Consider the following 16,006-nt stretch of genomic DNA (forward strand, 5'->3'; position numbering starts at 1 on the left):
CCTAACCCTAACCCTAACCCTAACCCTAACCCTAACCCTAACCCTAACCCTAACCCTAACCCTAACCCTAACCCTAACCCTAACCCTAACCCTAACCCTAACCCTAACCCTAACCCTAACCCTAACCCTAACCCTAACCCTAACCCTAACCCTAACCCTAACCCTAACCCTAACCCTAACCCTAACCCTAACCCTAACCCTAACCCTAACCCTAACCCTAACCCTAAACCCTAACCCCAAACCTAACCCTAACACTCACCCAAAGGTATATCTTGGTCAAATTAAAGAATTTTTACAGAAGATATAGGTCCATTCAAAAGCTCTTTAAAAGTTCTATCCAACGGTGTATTATATGACCCAGTCACCCAACTGGGTACACCTTCTAACCCCGTAACCCCAAACCTGACCCTAAACCTAAGCCTAAAACACTCTACCCCAACTCCTAAACACCTGCCCCAAAGTAAAACACTTAGAACTTTTTCATGTCAAATATTTTCTACAGAAGATATAGGTCCATTTGATAGCTCTTTTCATTCTCTTTCCAACGGTGTATCACTTGTGATTAACTTTTTCAAATCAAAGAATTTGTACAGAAGATATAGGTCCATTCAAAAGCTCTTTGAAAGTTCTATCCAACGGTGTATCATATGACCCAGTCACCCAAGTGAGTACATCTTTTAACCCCAAACCTGACCCTAAACCTAAGCCTAAAACACTCTACCCCAACTCCTAAACACCTGCCCCAAAGTAAAACACTTAGAACTTTTTCATGTCAAATATTTTCTACAGAAGATATAGGTCCATTTGATAGCTCTTTTCATTCTCTTTCCAACGGTGTATCACTTGTGATTAACTTTTTCAAATCAAAGAATTTGTACAGAAAATATAGGTCCATTCAAAAGCTCTTTGAAAGTTCTATCCAACGGTGTATCATATGACCCAGTCACCCAAGTAGGTACATCTTTTAACCCTAACCCTAACCCTAACCCTAAACACTTAGAACTTTTTCATGTCAAATATTTTCTACAGAAGATATAGGTCCATTTGATAGCTCTTTTCATTCTCTTTCCAACGGTGTATTACTTGTGATTAACTTTTTCAAATCAAAGAATTTGTACAGAAAATATAGGTCCATTCAAAAGCTCTTTGAAAGTTCTATCCAACGGTGTATCATATGACCCAGTCACCCAAGTGGGTACATCTTTTAACCCTAACCCTAAGTTAGGCTAGGCTGGGCTAAGTTAGGCTAGGCTGGGCTAAGTTAGGCTAGGCTGGGCTAAGTTAGGCTAGGCTGGGCTAAGTTAAGCTAGGCTAGGCTAAGTTGGGCGTGATTAGAGCATGCGCATACGGTGTGGGCGGCGTTAGTTCAAAGAGTGTGGTGACGTTAAGCAAGATTAACTGCCACGGGCACCCGCGGCGCTTCCACTTTAGAAAGTGCTTTATTACTTTTATAGAAATTATGTGTTTCGAAAATTGCCACTTTTTTGGTTACGAATTTGGTTTTTCGTTTTTATATACAATTAACGATGAAAGACATGTATATCGTTGTACGTTCTCTTTGCTCAATCGTTTTTCTATCGTCTGATTTTGCGCGATTTTCCTATTGTTTTTTGTTTTTCGGTGTTTGAAGGGCGTTAGAAGGTGATCGCTGCTGAAAGAAAACGTTAAACATTGAAGCGAATGAAAGCGGTAGCGCGGTTTAGCTTTCTCTGGCGTTTCGAGGGCACAAGAGAGAAACTCGCGTTTTCTCCATCGTTTTGGTGCTTCTGCGCCTTACGCAAAGCTTTACTATTATTATTCATTCGATTTCGTGCTGCGAATTTGGTTTTCGAAGCGCGATTGTGGCGTAGAAACCGTTTCTTAGTTAGCGATTCCTTGCTAGGGGCCTCACCCATGTGCGCGATCTTCGCGTTTTTGCGAGACGGGCGGTTTTCGGGTGCGAAAGGGGCTTTTCGCGCGGCGCGAAGACTTACGAGGTGTTTATAGACCGAGCGGAGTACTTAGGCGAGAAGAGCGACGGCGTTTCTTTGCTTTTTCTGTTTTCGCAACGCGTAGGTGGTGTTTCTGCTTGATCGCGTCACTTTGGGCGTTTCTTACCTTTAGCTTTGTTGCCGGCGCTGCGAAATAGGCCGTTGGGCTTCGTTTATTCATTTAGCAGCGAAGATCCCAACGAGGGGCCTCATCTTCATTCGTGTACCCCATTGCGGGGCCCCACTTGCGTAAGAAGTTAGCGCGCTGCGTTCGTCGCCTTCGTCGACGTCTTTTTTCCGCTTTGGCTCCGTTTTTTGCTGCGCGTGATCGCCTAGTAACCACTGCGCGTGCTCATCTAAAAAAGCGAAGATGGCGAGGTTCTCCTTACTTTCTCAACGGCGGGTACGAAGAATGACTCCTTCGGACGTTTTCGTTACTCAGCGATCGATGTGGAACGATTTTCGGCGTTTCGAGCGACGATTTCGCTCTGTTCGCGATCGACACGCGCCTCAGCGAAAGATTTTGCATTCGTTTTCGTTACGTGCCGAAGATTTACACGCTGTACGTCGGAATTTATCGATAATAGTGCCAAGTCGACTTGTTTGTGTGCATTTTAGTACTGATTCGACGATTTTCGGCTGCTGCGGCTTTCAAGGAGATAACAGGGATGCTAATATGTCATAATTTGGCGTTAGACAGAAGCTTGAGGTTAAGAACGAGCCACTCGCTCCATCGCCACGTCAATTGTCCGTTTATAGACGTATAAATATGCCCACCCATCATGAACTGTTCAAGTGCCGTTGCTCAAATGCTATTCTGTATACAACACACGCAATTATTCGTACAACGTCATTGCAGGGCTGGACAGTGAAGGTAATCACTATGCTCCGTTTTCTTCTTCCTCATTGTCACCGACTTTTACAGTTGCAAATAACGACAGTATTAACTTCAATTGGAACATCTCATCTAACACCTTTCCCCCCTCGCGCAATTCATGCATCGTTTGCAAGCAATGGCGAGAAGTGGTCATGGATTATGGGATCCAGTCATAATTCGGGGTACAGTCGGTGCTATGTTGGAGCTGGTAATCGCGACCATTTTTACATGTTATCTGACAGACGTGGCCGTAATTGATGTTGACAGCCCAAGCAAAATAACGGGAAGAAAGCCGCCCACAAAATACATTCCGGAAGGTTTGCGGGGAATATGGAGCTACGTTGATAAGCAGACAGTTTGCCTTGAATTTGATGTACTACATGACCGTTGCATATGTTCTTGCTGTTAATTAACGCTACGCGCATTGTCAAAATGATTTATTCGAAACGTTTTCTAAAGTCACGTGCGTATGTTAGCGCGCTTTACTCGTTTCGTGAATGAAGCTCGAGCGACGTCGATACAGAATAAAAGGTAAGTATTAAGTAGTTTAGAGCCGTTTCGGCTCTTCGGTAAGGTGCGAAACGGTCGAAATCGCGACGTAGTGTCGCCTAGGTGCGACGCGCACCTCGAAATACGATCAAATCGTATCGATTCCACGCGAGACAATGTTTCGAAACGTTTTGAAGCGTTTCGCTACGTTCTCTTGCGTATTTCGAGCCATTTTCGACGCTCGAAAAGGGGCGTGACCCTTTTCTTTCGCGCTCGCTCAACGGCAAACGGCGTGTCGTACGCCGTCGACGATCGGAAATTCGATAACTAGAGTATATAGGCTTTCGATCGATGTAACGTTCGTCGCCGTACGTCGTGCCGTAGCGGCACGGCGGCGTCGTAAAGATTGGGTGGTTTCGGCGCACGCGAGTAGGCGTATTTGAATATTCGACACGTTTTTATGTCGAAAATTCGTTAATTTCGACGCGGCTCTTTACCAATCTTGTAGAGTCATCAATGGCGATTCGATTGGTCTTGGTCCGGTCGCCGTGCGATGTTTTGTCACGAAACGGCACGCATTTAAAGTTATTTCGTCGCGAATGAGAAAAATCGAAATTGTTTTTCGATTTTCTCCGTCTTGTGATGGAATTCGCCCGCGTTTTTTGGTGGAGCGGAATTCTATTAGGTAGTATGTAAGGGACGAAAAGGTTTGGTGGCCATTGGCCAAAATTTTGGTTGAATTTTCAAGTCAAAACGTTTTTTGGCTTATGGTACATCTATGGTACATCTTTGCATTGTTCGCAAAGTGCCTTCCCGTGGTCGGATGGAGCCGAGATTCGATATCTTGTCTCTCTGACCCCGGAATTGTTGGTAGCCAAAGTTTGGTTGCCATAGCAACCGAAAATTTTTGATTTAAAGATAAAGCTCTCAATATAATATTTAGGCCCTAAGAATCGAAGATTGGGCCCTAAATTTAATAGTTAGGCCGAAAAAATGGCGTTTCCCTCACGATCTTTTCGACGTCGAGCGTCCTACCCTACGCGATTGAGTCTAGAACGCTGGTCTACATGTACTTTCTCTGTCGGTTCTCCGCGTGGTCATCGTTTATGGGGTTTCTAATTGTAATTTCTTTTATCTAGGAGCAGTCAATTGGAAGGAGAGAGGGTGAAGGAGGAGAAGGACAACTGACACAATTGGAGGAGAAGACGGATCGACGCCAGGAAGAAGGAGGAGTAAGCCAAGGAACGATATCGTTAGGTATATGGTTATTTTACATTTATTAATCAATTTTAATTACTTTTACCTAGAGGAAAGCAATGGGAAGGAGAGAAAGCGCGCGGATCAAGGTTAAGGGTAATACTAGAATTAGGATTAAGGGTAGGATCAGGATTATTAGTAGGCTTAGGATTACGGGGGATTAGGAGGATTAGGATTAACGGGGTGGACGGAAACGGGCTAACCACCTAGGTATTTTATACCTCGTACTGGCGTACTCAAAGGTGTTAGAAACCGTTAGTCGTAGTATTGTTTGACAATCTTTCCGGAGTATTCCTGCTTTGTGTTTGCATTCATACAGGTAATTGCGGTTAGTGATGTTGGGTAAAATAAAATTTCAGAAGTTAAGCTATAATTCTATGCCTTCATATCCTATTGAGAACGAAGGGCGATTGCCTTCGTTTTCTATAGAGAACGATGAACAAATGCCTTCGTTTTCTATAGAGAACGATGGACAATATCCTTCCTTTTCTATAGGGAACGATGGACAAATGACTTCGTTATCTATAGAGAACGATGGACCATATCCTCCTTTCTTTTCTATAGAGAACGGTGGACAAATGCCTTCGTTTTCTATAGAGAGCGAAGGACGATTGCCTTCGTTTTCTATAGACGATTGCCTTCGTTTTCCATAGAGAACGATGGACGATTGCCTTCGTTTTCTATAGAGAATGATGGAAGATTGCCTTCGTTTTCCATAGAGAACGATGGACGATTGCCTTCGTTTTCTATAGAGAATGATGGAAGATTGCCTTCGTTTTCTATAGAGAATGATGGAAGATTTCCTTCGATTTCTATAGAGAACGATGGACAATATCCTTCCTTTTCTATAGAGAACGATGGACCATATCCTCCTTCCTTTTCTATAGAGATGGACAAATGCCTTCGTTTTCTATAGAGAGCGAAGGACGATTGCCTTCGTTTTCTATAGAGAACGATGGAGAATTTCTGTTCTGTTTTGTATGCTTGTCGTTGAAACGTTTTAGTATTTTAGACGTCTTCCTATTGTAGTTCTTTCTTCAGGGAATATTTGTTTTTTTAAATTACTCGCGGGATCATTGCATTATTTTTTCTATTGGTGCGTTCTCTTGTTTTTTCAGTGGCGTTCTCTTGTTTATTCAGAGTCTTATCTCTACTTGATTGCTATGTGTAAGAGATATTGCTCTAAGGCATGAGCTGGCATTTTTAAAACGTACGTCATCACCGTCACTACGATAAAAAGTGAATATATGTTTTCATTCATATGGCAGACAGATGTCAAAGAAAAGACAGCAAAATGGAAGATGACTTTATTTGCCTTACTTTGCATACGTAATGATTTTTTGATTAGCACTAGGCGCATAATACAATCACGCGCTCGCGTCTCACGTGGTCCTAGTTAGGCGCGTGGAAAGTAGATAGGGCGGCACACACAATAAAGTAGGAGAAGTCATGTCAAATTTTATTTCAATAAAGTCCCGGATGTAGATACAAAAATTAAACAGAGTTTGCCCTCTCCTCCATCCACCCCCTTGCCCCAAATGGGAGGCAAGGCCAGGTGGGCACCTGCTGTGAGTCAAAGGACTCGTGGGGTCACTCCATACTCCCCCGCGGAGGGTGAGCCCGTTTAACCTCCTGGCTCCGAGCCTTGGACTGTGAAAGTGGCAGCTGGGATGTCAGTCCACTCACAGGTGCAATTCCAAGGGGCGTCACTGATTTACCCGCCAGTGCTCTGCCTTAAGCGGAGAGGCAACTCTATAGCCTCTGCAGAGGTATGGCCTATTTATCGCTCTTGGCCACAGAGGGATGGCTGCGTCTGCCTCGTCTGATTGGAGGAACAACTACACGGCAAAACAATTGACAAAGGGGAAAACAAAGAAAAGTACCTGGCGTCGGCCAAAGTCTCGAGCAGATAAACGTCTGGAACAACTAAAGGCCTATTCGTCGCTCTTGGCCACAGAGGAATGGCTAGCATGAAATATAAGGTCTATGAGTAATTTTATTAGAAATAGAAAATTACACAAAGGAACTATGAGTAAACTTGGGATACCTCTATAGTTATTACTCTAAGCCTAGTCCTTATGGAAGACGTTTCGCGATGTAACTTCTTACCTCAACATCTGCATAGGGATCCGGATGGTCTTTGACATAGCTACACGCCCGAAGGATATTCTGTCGCGTTTTCGCGGCCCCAAGGGCCCGCTTGAAACAAGGGAAGATACACCTAAAAAATAAAAAACAATTTTATTTTTGGTTGCTATGGCAACGATACTTTGGCTATCAACAACTCCGGGGTCAGAGAGACCAGATAAAAAATCTCGGCTCGATCCGACAAAGGGAAGGCACTTTGCCAACGTCGCAAAGATGTACAAAAAGCCAAAAAGTTTACGAGTAGAAATTTCACTCAAAAATTTGACCGACGGCCACCAAACCCTTTCGTCCCTTGCGTACCACCCAATAGAAATCCTCTCCAGGAAAAATCGCGAACGAATTCCTTCAGGGGACGGAGAAAATCGAAAAACAATTTCGAATTTTCTCGTTCGCGATCAAACGACTTAAAAATTGTGCCATTTCGCCACGAAACGTCGCACGACGACCGGACCACGACCAATCGAATCGCCAACGACGACTCTATAAGATTGGTTCAAAGCCATGTCGAAATTCGCGAATTTTCGACATAAAAACGTGTCAAATAAACAAACACGCCTTCTCGCGTGCGTCGAAATCACCCCACCTTTGCGACGCCGTCGTGCCTCAACGACGCCACGTACGGCGACGAACGTACCATCGATGGAAACCCTATATCATCTAGTTTTCGATTTTCGATTCGCCGACGGCATACGATACGCCGTTTGTCGTGGAGCGAGCGCGAAAGTTAAGGGCCACGCCCCCTTTTCGCACATCGAAATCGTCGCAAACGACTCGAAATACGCCACGGAATGCAGCTAAACGCTTCGTAACGTTTCGAAAACATGATTCCGCGTCGAAACGAAACGATTCCAGCGCATTTCGCAGGGCGCGTCGCACCTTGGCGACCCGACGCCTCGATTTCGATCGTTTCGCGCCATTGCGAACGGTCGAACGGGTTCTAAACTACTCAAGACTCACCTCTTTCACTCTTTTGACTTCGCTCAAGCTTCGAATCTGTCGTTTTGAGCCATTTTCCATTCATTCGTAACAAACGAGTCAAGCGCGCTAACGCACGCACGTGACTATGGTGGATTATATAAGTGACGTCAAAAAAAGTATTGAAAACCAAGATTTCAAACTATTTACAATCGATAATAGTGTAGCAGGGGTTTGCGAGGGTGTTCGAGGCAAAACGGTACACGTTAAGCGTTAAACGAGCCCGAATTCCACTCGACGGCAGCTCTACACAGTCTGTTCGCTCTAACTCGGTTCGCTTTGTACCTAACCCGATCCCTACCTTCTAAACCTTCACCCCAGTATCTGTCCACGCGGTTCTCGCTTTCCACGTGTCCGTTGCGCCTGTTATGACGACTGGAACGGCGCGTCGTTCGTATTCTCGAAAATTGTCCTAGGACAATTTTATAATTGTCCCAGAACAAATTGTCCCAAGGACAAATTGCCCCAAGGACAATTTTGAAAAGATCCTTTACTCATAATGAAGGTAGAACCTTCACTCCTAATGAAGGTACAGGGTTCTGCCGAGAATATTTTTAGTGTGGGAAGAAGGTATGGAAGGATAGATAAAATACGCAATTTTAAAAAAAGTCCGAGACAATTTTAAAAATCGTCAAAGACAATTTTAAAATGGTCCTAGGCAATTTAAAAAATTTCTTAAAACGATTTTTAAAATTGTCTTGGACCATTTTTAAAACTGTTTTGGCGATTTTTAAATTTTTTAAATTGTCTCAGGACAATTTTAAAAATTGTCCCAAGACAATTTTAAAGGATTGTCTTGGAACAATTTTTAAAATTGTCCTGAGACAATTTTAGACTTGTCTTGGGACAATTTTTAGAAATGTCTGGGGACAATCTTTAGAAATGTCTTGAGATCTACGAATCTACGATCTACGAATCTACGATCTACAAATCTACAAATCTACGATCTACAAATCTAACGATCTACAAATCTACAATCTACAAATCTACGATCTACGAATCTACGATCTACGAATCTACAATCTACGAATCTAACGATCTACAAATCTACAATCTACAAATCTACGATCTACAAATCTACGATCTACGATCTACGAATCTACAATCTACAAATCTAAAAATCTACGATCTACGAATCTACGATCTACAATCTACAAATCTAACGATCTACAAATCTACAAATCTACAAATCTACAATCTACGATCTACAATCTACAAATCTACGATCTACAATCTATAATCTACAAATCTACGAATCTACGATCTACAAATCTACAATCTACAAATCTACGATCTCCGAATCTACGATCTACGAATCTACGATCTACAAATGTACAAATCTACGATCTATATTTACAATCTACAAATCTAACGATCTACAAATCTACAATCTACAAATCTACGATCTACGAATCTACGATCTACGAATCTACAATCTACGAATCTAACGATCTACAAATCTACAATCTACAAATCTACGATCTACAAATCTACGATCTACGATCTACGAATCTACAATCTACAAATCTAAAAATCTACGATCTACGAATCTACGATCTACAATCTACAAATCTAACGATCTACGATCTACGAATCTACGATCTACAAATGTACAAATCTACGATCTATATTTACAATCTACAAATCTACGATCTACAATCTATAATCTACAAATCTACAAATCTACAATCTACGAATCTACGATCTACGAATCTACTATCTACGAATCTACGATCTACGAATCTACGATCTACGAATCTACTATCTACAAATCTACAAATCTACGAATCTACAAATCTACAATCTACGAATCTACTATCTACAAATCTACAAATCTACGAATCTACAAATCTACAATCTACAAAACTACAAATCTACGAATCTACAAATCTACTAATCTACAATCTACAAATCTACGATCTACGAATCTACGATCTACGAATCTACAATCTACGAATCTACAAATCTACGATCTACGAATCTACGATCTACGAATCTACAATCTACAAATCTACAAATCTACAATCTACGAATCTACGATCTACGAATCTACAATCTACGAATCTACAAATCTACAATCTACAAATCTACAATCTACCTACCATCTAATTTTTCTTGGGACAATTTTTAAAATTGTCTTGGACCATTTATAAAATCGTCTTGGACGATTTTTAAAATTGTCTTGGACCATTTTAAAAATTGTCTTGGACGGTTGTTTTGGACGATGTACCCGGCAGTAATTATTGCAAGCTACGGGCTGTCATAACGTTATAGTAGTATGGGTCGGCGATAGGCGAGTAAGGGTCGGGGCCGACCCATGCCGACCCATGTGGGCAGAACCCTGAAGGTAGAACTTTTACTCGTTGTGAATGTAGAACCTTCACTCGTAGTAAAGGTAGAACCTTTACTCGTTGTGGAGGTAGAGCCTTTACTCGTAGTGTAGATAGAACCTTCACTAATATAGAAGGTAAAACCTTCCCTTGTTGTGAAGGTATAACCTTCACTCATAGTGAAGGTAGAACTTTCACTCCTAGTGAAGGCAGAACCTTCCCTCGAAGTGAAGGTAGAATCATCACTCTTTGTGAAGGTAGAACCTTCACTCCTAACGAAGGTAAAACTTGTACTACTAATGAAATTAGAACATTCACTACTAATGAATGATCTCTCCTAATGAAGGTAGAACCTTCACTCGTTGTGAAGGTAGAACTTTCACTCGCTGTGAAGGTACAACCTACACTCCTAGTGAAGGTAGAACTTTCACTTGTTGAGAATAAATACCGAATTAATTCCGAATAAATGCCGCATTAATTCCGAATAAATGCCGCATTAATTACGAATAAATTCTCCCCAAGACAAATTGTCCCCAGGTAAAATTGTCCCAGGACAAATTGTCCCAGGACAAATTGTCCCAGGACAAATTGTACCAAGGACAAATTGTCCCAGAACAAATTGTCCCCAGGAAAAATTGTCCCCAGGACAAATTGTCCCCAGGAAAAATTGTCCAGGACAAATTGTCCCAGGACAAATTGTCCCAGGACAAATTGTCCCAGGAGAAATTCTCCCCAGGACAAATTGTCCCAGAACAAATTGTCCCCAGGACAAATTGTCCTGGGGACAAATTGTCCCAGGACAAATTGTCCCAGGACAAATTGTCCTAGGACAAAATTTCCCCAGGACAAATTGTCCCCAAAACAAATTGTCATAGAACAAATTATCCCAGGACCAATTGTCCCCAGGACAAATTGTCCCCAGGACAAATTGTCCCCAGGACAAATTGTCCCAGAACAAATTCTCAAAAAATTACAGGGAAATTACAGGGGGTTAGCCAACGTGTCTCTCCTGTAATAAATTACAGCGAAATTACAGGGAGTTAGCCAACGGGTCTCTCCTGTAATAAATTAAAGGGAAATTACAGGGGGTGTATATATTCTGGCAGGCGGTGTACGTACTCCGCCAGCAGGCGGTGTATATATTCCTGCAGGCGGTGTACATATTCCGGCAGGCGGTGTAAATATTCCGGCTGGCGGTGTATACATTCTGGCAGGCGGTGTAAGTACTCAGCCAGCAGGCGGTGTATATATTCCGGCAGGCGGTGAACGTACTCCACCAGCAGGCGGTGTATGTATTCCGGCAGGCGGTGTAGATATTCCGGGAGGCGGTGTACGTACTCCGCCGGCAGGCGGTGTATATATTCCGGCAGGCGGTGTATATATTCAGGCAGGCGGTGTATATATTCTGGCAGGCGGTGTAAGTACTCGGCCAGCAGGCGGTGTATATATTCCGGCAGGCGGTGTATACATTCCGGCAAGCGGTGTACGTACTCCGCCAGCAGGCGGTGTAGATATTCTGGCAGGCGGTGTAAGTACTTCGCCAGAAGGCGGTGTATATATTCCTGCAGGCGGTGTAGATATTCTGGCAGGCGGTGTACGTACTCCGCCAGCAGGCGGTGTATATATTCCGGCAGGCGGTGTATATATTCTGGCAGGCGGTGTAAGTACTCCGCAAGCAGCCGGTGTATATATTCCGGCAGGCGGTGTAAGTACTCAGCCAGCAGGCGGTGTATATATTCCGGCAGGCGGTGTACGTACTCCGCCGGCTGGCGGTGTATATATTCTCGCAGGCGGTCTACGTACTCCTCCAGCAGGCGGTGTATATATTCTGGCAGGCGGTGTAAGTACTCTGCCAGCAGGCGGTGTATATATTCCGGCAGGCGGTGTAGATATTCTTGCAGGCGGTGTACGTACTAAGCCAGCATGCGGTGTATATATTCCGGAGGGCGGTGTATATATTCTGGCAGGCGGTGTAAGTACTCCGCCAGCAGGCGGTGTATATATTCCGGCAGGCGGTGTAAGTACTCAGCCAGCAGGCGGTGTACATATTCCGGCAAGCGGTGTAAGTACTCAGCCAGCAGGCGGTGTATATATTCCGGCAAGCTGCGTACGTACTCCGCCGGCAGGCGGTGTATATAATCTGGCAGGCGTTGTATATATTCTGGCAGGCGGTGTACGTACTCTGCCGGCAGGCGGTGTACGTACTCCGCCGGCAGGCGGCGTATATATTCTGGCAGGCTGTGTACGTACTCTGCCGGCAGGCGGTGTATATATTCCGGCAGGCGGTGTACGTACTCCGCGAGATAGCGGTTTATATATTCCGGCAGGCGGTGTATTCCGGCAGGCGGTGTATATATTCTGGCAGGCGGTGTACGTACTCCGCCGGCAGGCGGCGTATATATTCCGGCAAGCGGTGTACGTACTCCGCCGGCAGGCGGTGTATATATTCTCGCAGGCGGTGTACGTACTACGCCAGCAGGCGGTGTATATATACCGGCAGGCGGTGTATATATTCCGGAAAGCGGTGTACGTACTCCGCCAGCAGGCGGTGTAGATATTCTGGCAGGAGGTGTACGTACTCGGCCGGCAGGCGGTGTATATATTCTGGCAGGCGGGGTACGCACTCCGCCGGCAGGCGGGGTACGTACTCCGCCGGCAGGCGGTGTATATATTCCGGCAGGCGGTGTATATATTCCGGCAGGCGGTGTACGTACTCCGCCGGCAGACGGTGTATATATTCCGGCAGGCGGTGTACGTACTCCGCCGACAGGCTGTGTATATATTCTGGCAGGCGGTGTACGTACTCCGCCGGCAGGCGGTGTATATATTCCGGCAGGCGGTGTATATATTCAGGCAGGCGGTGTATATATTCTGGCAGGCGGTGTAAGTACTCAGCCAGAAGGCGGTGTATATTTTCCGGCAAGCGGTGTACGTACTCCGCCAGCAGGCGGTGTATATATTCCGGAGGGCAGTGTAAATATTCCGGCAAGCGGTGTACGTACTCCGCCAGCAGGCGGTGTAGATATTTTGGCAGGCGGTGTACGTACTCCGCTGGCAGGCGGTGTATATATTCCGGCAGGCGTGTACGTACTCCGCCGGCAAGCGGTGTATATATTCCGGCAGGCGGTGTATATATTCCGGCAGGCGGTGTATATATTCCGGCAAGCGGTGTACGTACTCCGCCAGCATGCGGTTTGTATATTACTGCAGGCGGTGTACCTACTCCGCCGGCAGGCGGTGTACGTACTCCGCCGGCAGGCGGTGTATATAATCTGGCAGGCGGTGTATATATTCTGGCAGGCGGTGTACGTACTCTGTCGGCAGGCGGTGTACGTACTCCACCGGCAGGCTCCGTAGATATTCCGGCAGGCGGCGTATATATTCCGGCAGGCGGTGTGCGTACTCCGCCGGCAGGCGGTGTATATATTCCGGCAGGCAATGTACGTACTCCGCCAGCAGGCGGTGTATATCTTCCGGCAGGCGGTGTATTCCGGCAGGCGGTGTATATATTCTGGCAGGCGGTGTACGTACTCCGCCAGCAGGTGGTGTATATATTCCGGAGGCGGTGTATATATTCCGGAAAGCGGTGTACGTACTTCGCCAGAAGGCGGTGTAGATATTCTGGCAGGCGTTGTAATTACTCCGCCAGAAGGCGGTGTATATATTCCGGCAGGCGGTGTAGATATTCCGGCAGGCGGTGAACGTACTCCACCAGCAGGCGGTGTATGTATTCCGGCAGGCGGTGTAGATATTTTGGCAGGCGGTGTATATATTGTGGCAGGCAGTGTACGTACTCCGCCTGCAGGCGGTGTATATATTCTCGCAGGCGGTGTACGTACTCCGCCAGCAGGCGGTGTATATATTCCGGCAAGCGGTGTACCTACTCCGCCAGCAGGCGGTGTATATATTCCGGCAGGCGGTGTATATATTCCGGAAAGTGGTGTACGTACTCCGCCAGCAGGCGGGGTAGATATTTTAGCAGGCGCTGTACGTACTCCGCTGGCAGGCGGTGTATATATTCTGGGAGGCGGTGTACGTACTCCGCCGGCAGGCGGTGTATATATTCCGACAAGCTGCGTACGTACTCCGCCGGCAGGCATTGTACGTACTCCGCCGGCAGTCGATATACGTACTCCGCCGGCAGGCGGTGTATATAATCTGGCAGGCGGTGTATATATTCTGGGAGGCGGTGTACGTACTCCGCCGGGAGGCGGCGTAGATATTCCGGCAGGCGGCGTATATATTCCGGCAGGCGGTGTACGTACTCCGCCGGCAGGCGGTGTATATATTCCGGCAAGCGGTGTACGTACTCCGCCAGAGGGCGGTGTAGATATTCTGGCAGGCGGTGTATTCCGGCAGGCGGTGTATATATTCCGGCAGGCGGTGTATATATTCCGGCAGGCGGTGTACCTACTCCGCCAGCAGAAGGTGTATATATTCCGGCAGGCGGTGTATATATTCCGGCAAGCGGTGTACGTACTCCGCCAGAGGGCGGTGTAGATATTCTGGCAGGCGGTGTATTCCGGCAGGCGGTGTATATATTCCGGCAGGCGGTGTACCTACTCCGCCAGCAGGCGGTGTATATATTCCGGCAGGCGGTGTATATATTCCGGAAAGCGGTGTACGTACTCCGCCAGCAGGCGGCGTAGATATTCTGGCAGGCGGTGTAAGTACTCCGCCAGCAGGCGGTGTATGTATTCCGGCAGGCGGTGTAGATATTCCGGCAGGCGGTGAACGTATTCCACCATCAGGCGGTGAATATATTCCACAAGGCGGTGTAGATATTTTGGCAGGCGGTTTATATATTCTGGCAGGCAGTGTACGTACTCCGCCGGCAGGCGGTGTTTATATTCTGGCAGGCGGTGTACGTACTCCGCCGGCAGGCGGTTTTATATATTCTCGCAGGCGGTGTATATATTACGGCAAGCGGTGTACGTACTCCGCCAGCAGGCGGTGTATATATTCCGGCAAGCGGTGTACGTACTCCGCCAGCAGGCGGTGTGGATATTCTGGCAGGCGGTGTATATATTCCGGCAGGCGGTGTACGTACTCCGCCAGAGGCGGTGTATATATTCCGGCAGGCGGTGTATTCCGGCAGGCGGTGTAGATATTCTGGCAGGCGGTGTACGTACGCCTAGACTTTGATTCTAAGGACCTGAAGATAAAGTTGATGGCCTAAACTTTGATTCTAAGAGCCTGAAGATAAAGTTGAGGGCATAAAATTTTATTCAAAGGACCTGAAGATAAAGTTGAGGCCCTAAACTCTGATTCTAAGGCCCTGAAGATAAACTTGAGGGCCTAGACTTTGATTCTAAGGCCCTGAAGAGAAATTTGAAGGCCCAAACTTTGATTCTAAGTGTCTGAAGTTAAAGTTCAGAGCCAAAACTCTGATTCTAAGGACTGAAGATAAAGTTGAGGGCCTAAACTCTGATTCTAAGGACCTGAAGATAAAGTTGAGGGCCTAAACTTTGATTCTAAGGATTTGAAGATAAAGTTGAGGGCCTAAACTTTGATTCTAGGGACCTGAAGATAAAGTTCAGGGCCTAAAATTTGATTCCAAGGACCTGAAGATAAGTTGAGGGCCTAAAAATTGATTCTGAGGGCCTAAAAATTGATTCTAAGGCCCTGAAGATAAAGTTGAGTGCATAAACTTCGATTCTAAGACCCTGAAGATAAAGATGAGGGCCTAAACTTTGATTCTAAGGCCCTGAAGATAAAGTTGAGGGCATATACTTCGATTTTAAGGTTCTGAAGATAAAGATGAGGGCCTAAACTTTGATTCTAAGGACCTAAAGATAAAGTTAAGGTCTTAAACTTTGATTCTAAGGAGCTAAAGATAAAGTTGAGGGCCTAAACTCTAATTTTAAGACCCTGAAGATAAAGTTGAAGGCCCAAACATTGATTCTAAGGGCCTGAAGATAAAGGTCAGGGCCAAAACTCTGATTCTAAGGACCTGAAGA

At 45.7% G+C, this 16,006-nt stretch overlaps 3 long non-coding RNA genes across 4 annotated transcripts; 2 read left to right on the forward strand and 1 right to left on the reverse strand.

The window, feature by feature from the left end:
* The first annotated feature begins 2,287 nt into the window (after positions 1-2,287).
* On the forward strand, positions 2,288-3,289 carry LOC136189763 (uncharacterized). The gene is made up of 5 exons (XR_010670453.1): positions 2,288-2,532; positions 2,589-2,679; positions 2,730-2,844; positions 2,896-3,029; positions 3,090-3,289. It is a non-coding gene; the product is annotated as an uncharacterized lncRNA (long non-coding RNA).
* Positions 3,290-3,320: 31 nt separating this feature from the next.
* On the forward strand, positions 3,321-6,092 carry LOC136189975 (uncharacterized). 2 transcript variants are annotated; one of them, XR_010670485.1, is made up of 5 exons: positions 3,321-3,378; positions 4,476-4,593; positions 4,644-4,689; positions 5,712-5,803; positions 5,862-6,092. It is a non-coding gene; the product is annotated as an uncharacterized lncRNA (long non-coding RNA). The 2 variants fall into 2 exon arrangements; XR_010670486.1 differs by having other exon boundaries at positions 5,866-6,092.
* Positions 6,093-6,109: 17 nt separating this feature from the next.
* On the reverse strand, positions 6,110-8,344 carry LOC136189976 (uncharacterized). The gene is made up of 3 exons (XR_010670487.1): positions 6,863-8,344; positions 6,703-6,814; positions 6,110-6,577 (listed from the first exon to the last, which is right to left on the reverse strand). It is a non-coding gene; the product is annotated as an uncharacterized lncRNA (long non-coding RNA).
* Between the last annotated feature and the right edge of the window lie 7,662 nt (positions 8,345-16,006).

Source organism: Oscarella lobularis, chromosome 8 (assembly GCF_947507565.1).
Source record: "Oscarella lobularis chromosome 8, ooOscLobu1.1, whole genome shotgun sequence".
In the NCBI taxonomy this organism is placed as follows: Eukaryota; Metazoa; Porifera; class Homoscleromorpha; order Homosclerophorida; family Oscarellidae; genus Oscarella; species Oscarella lobularis.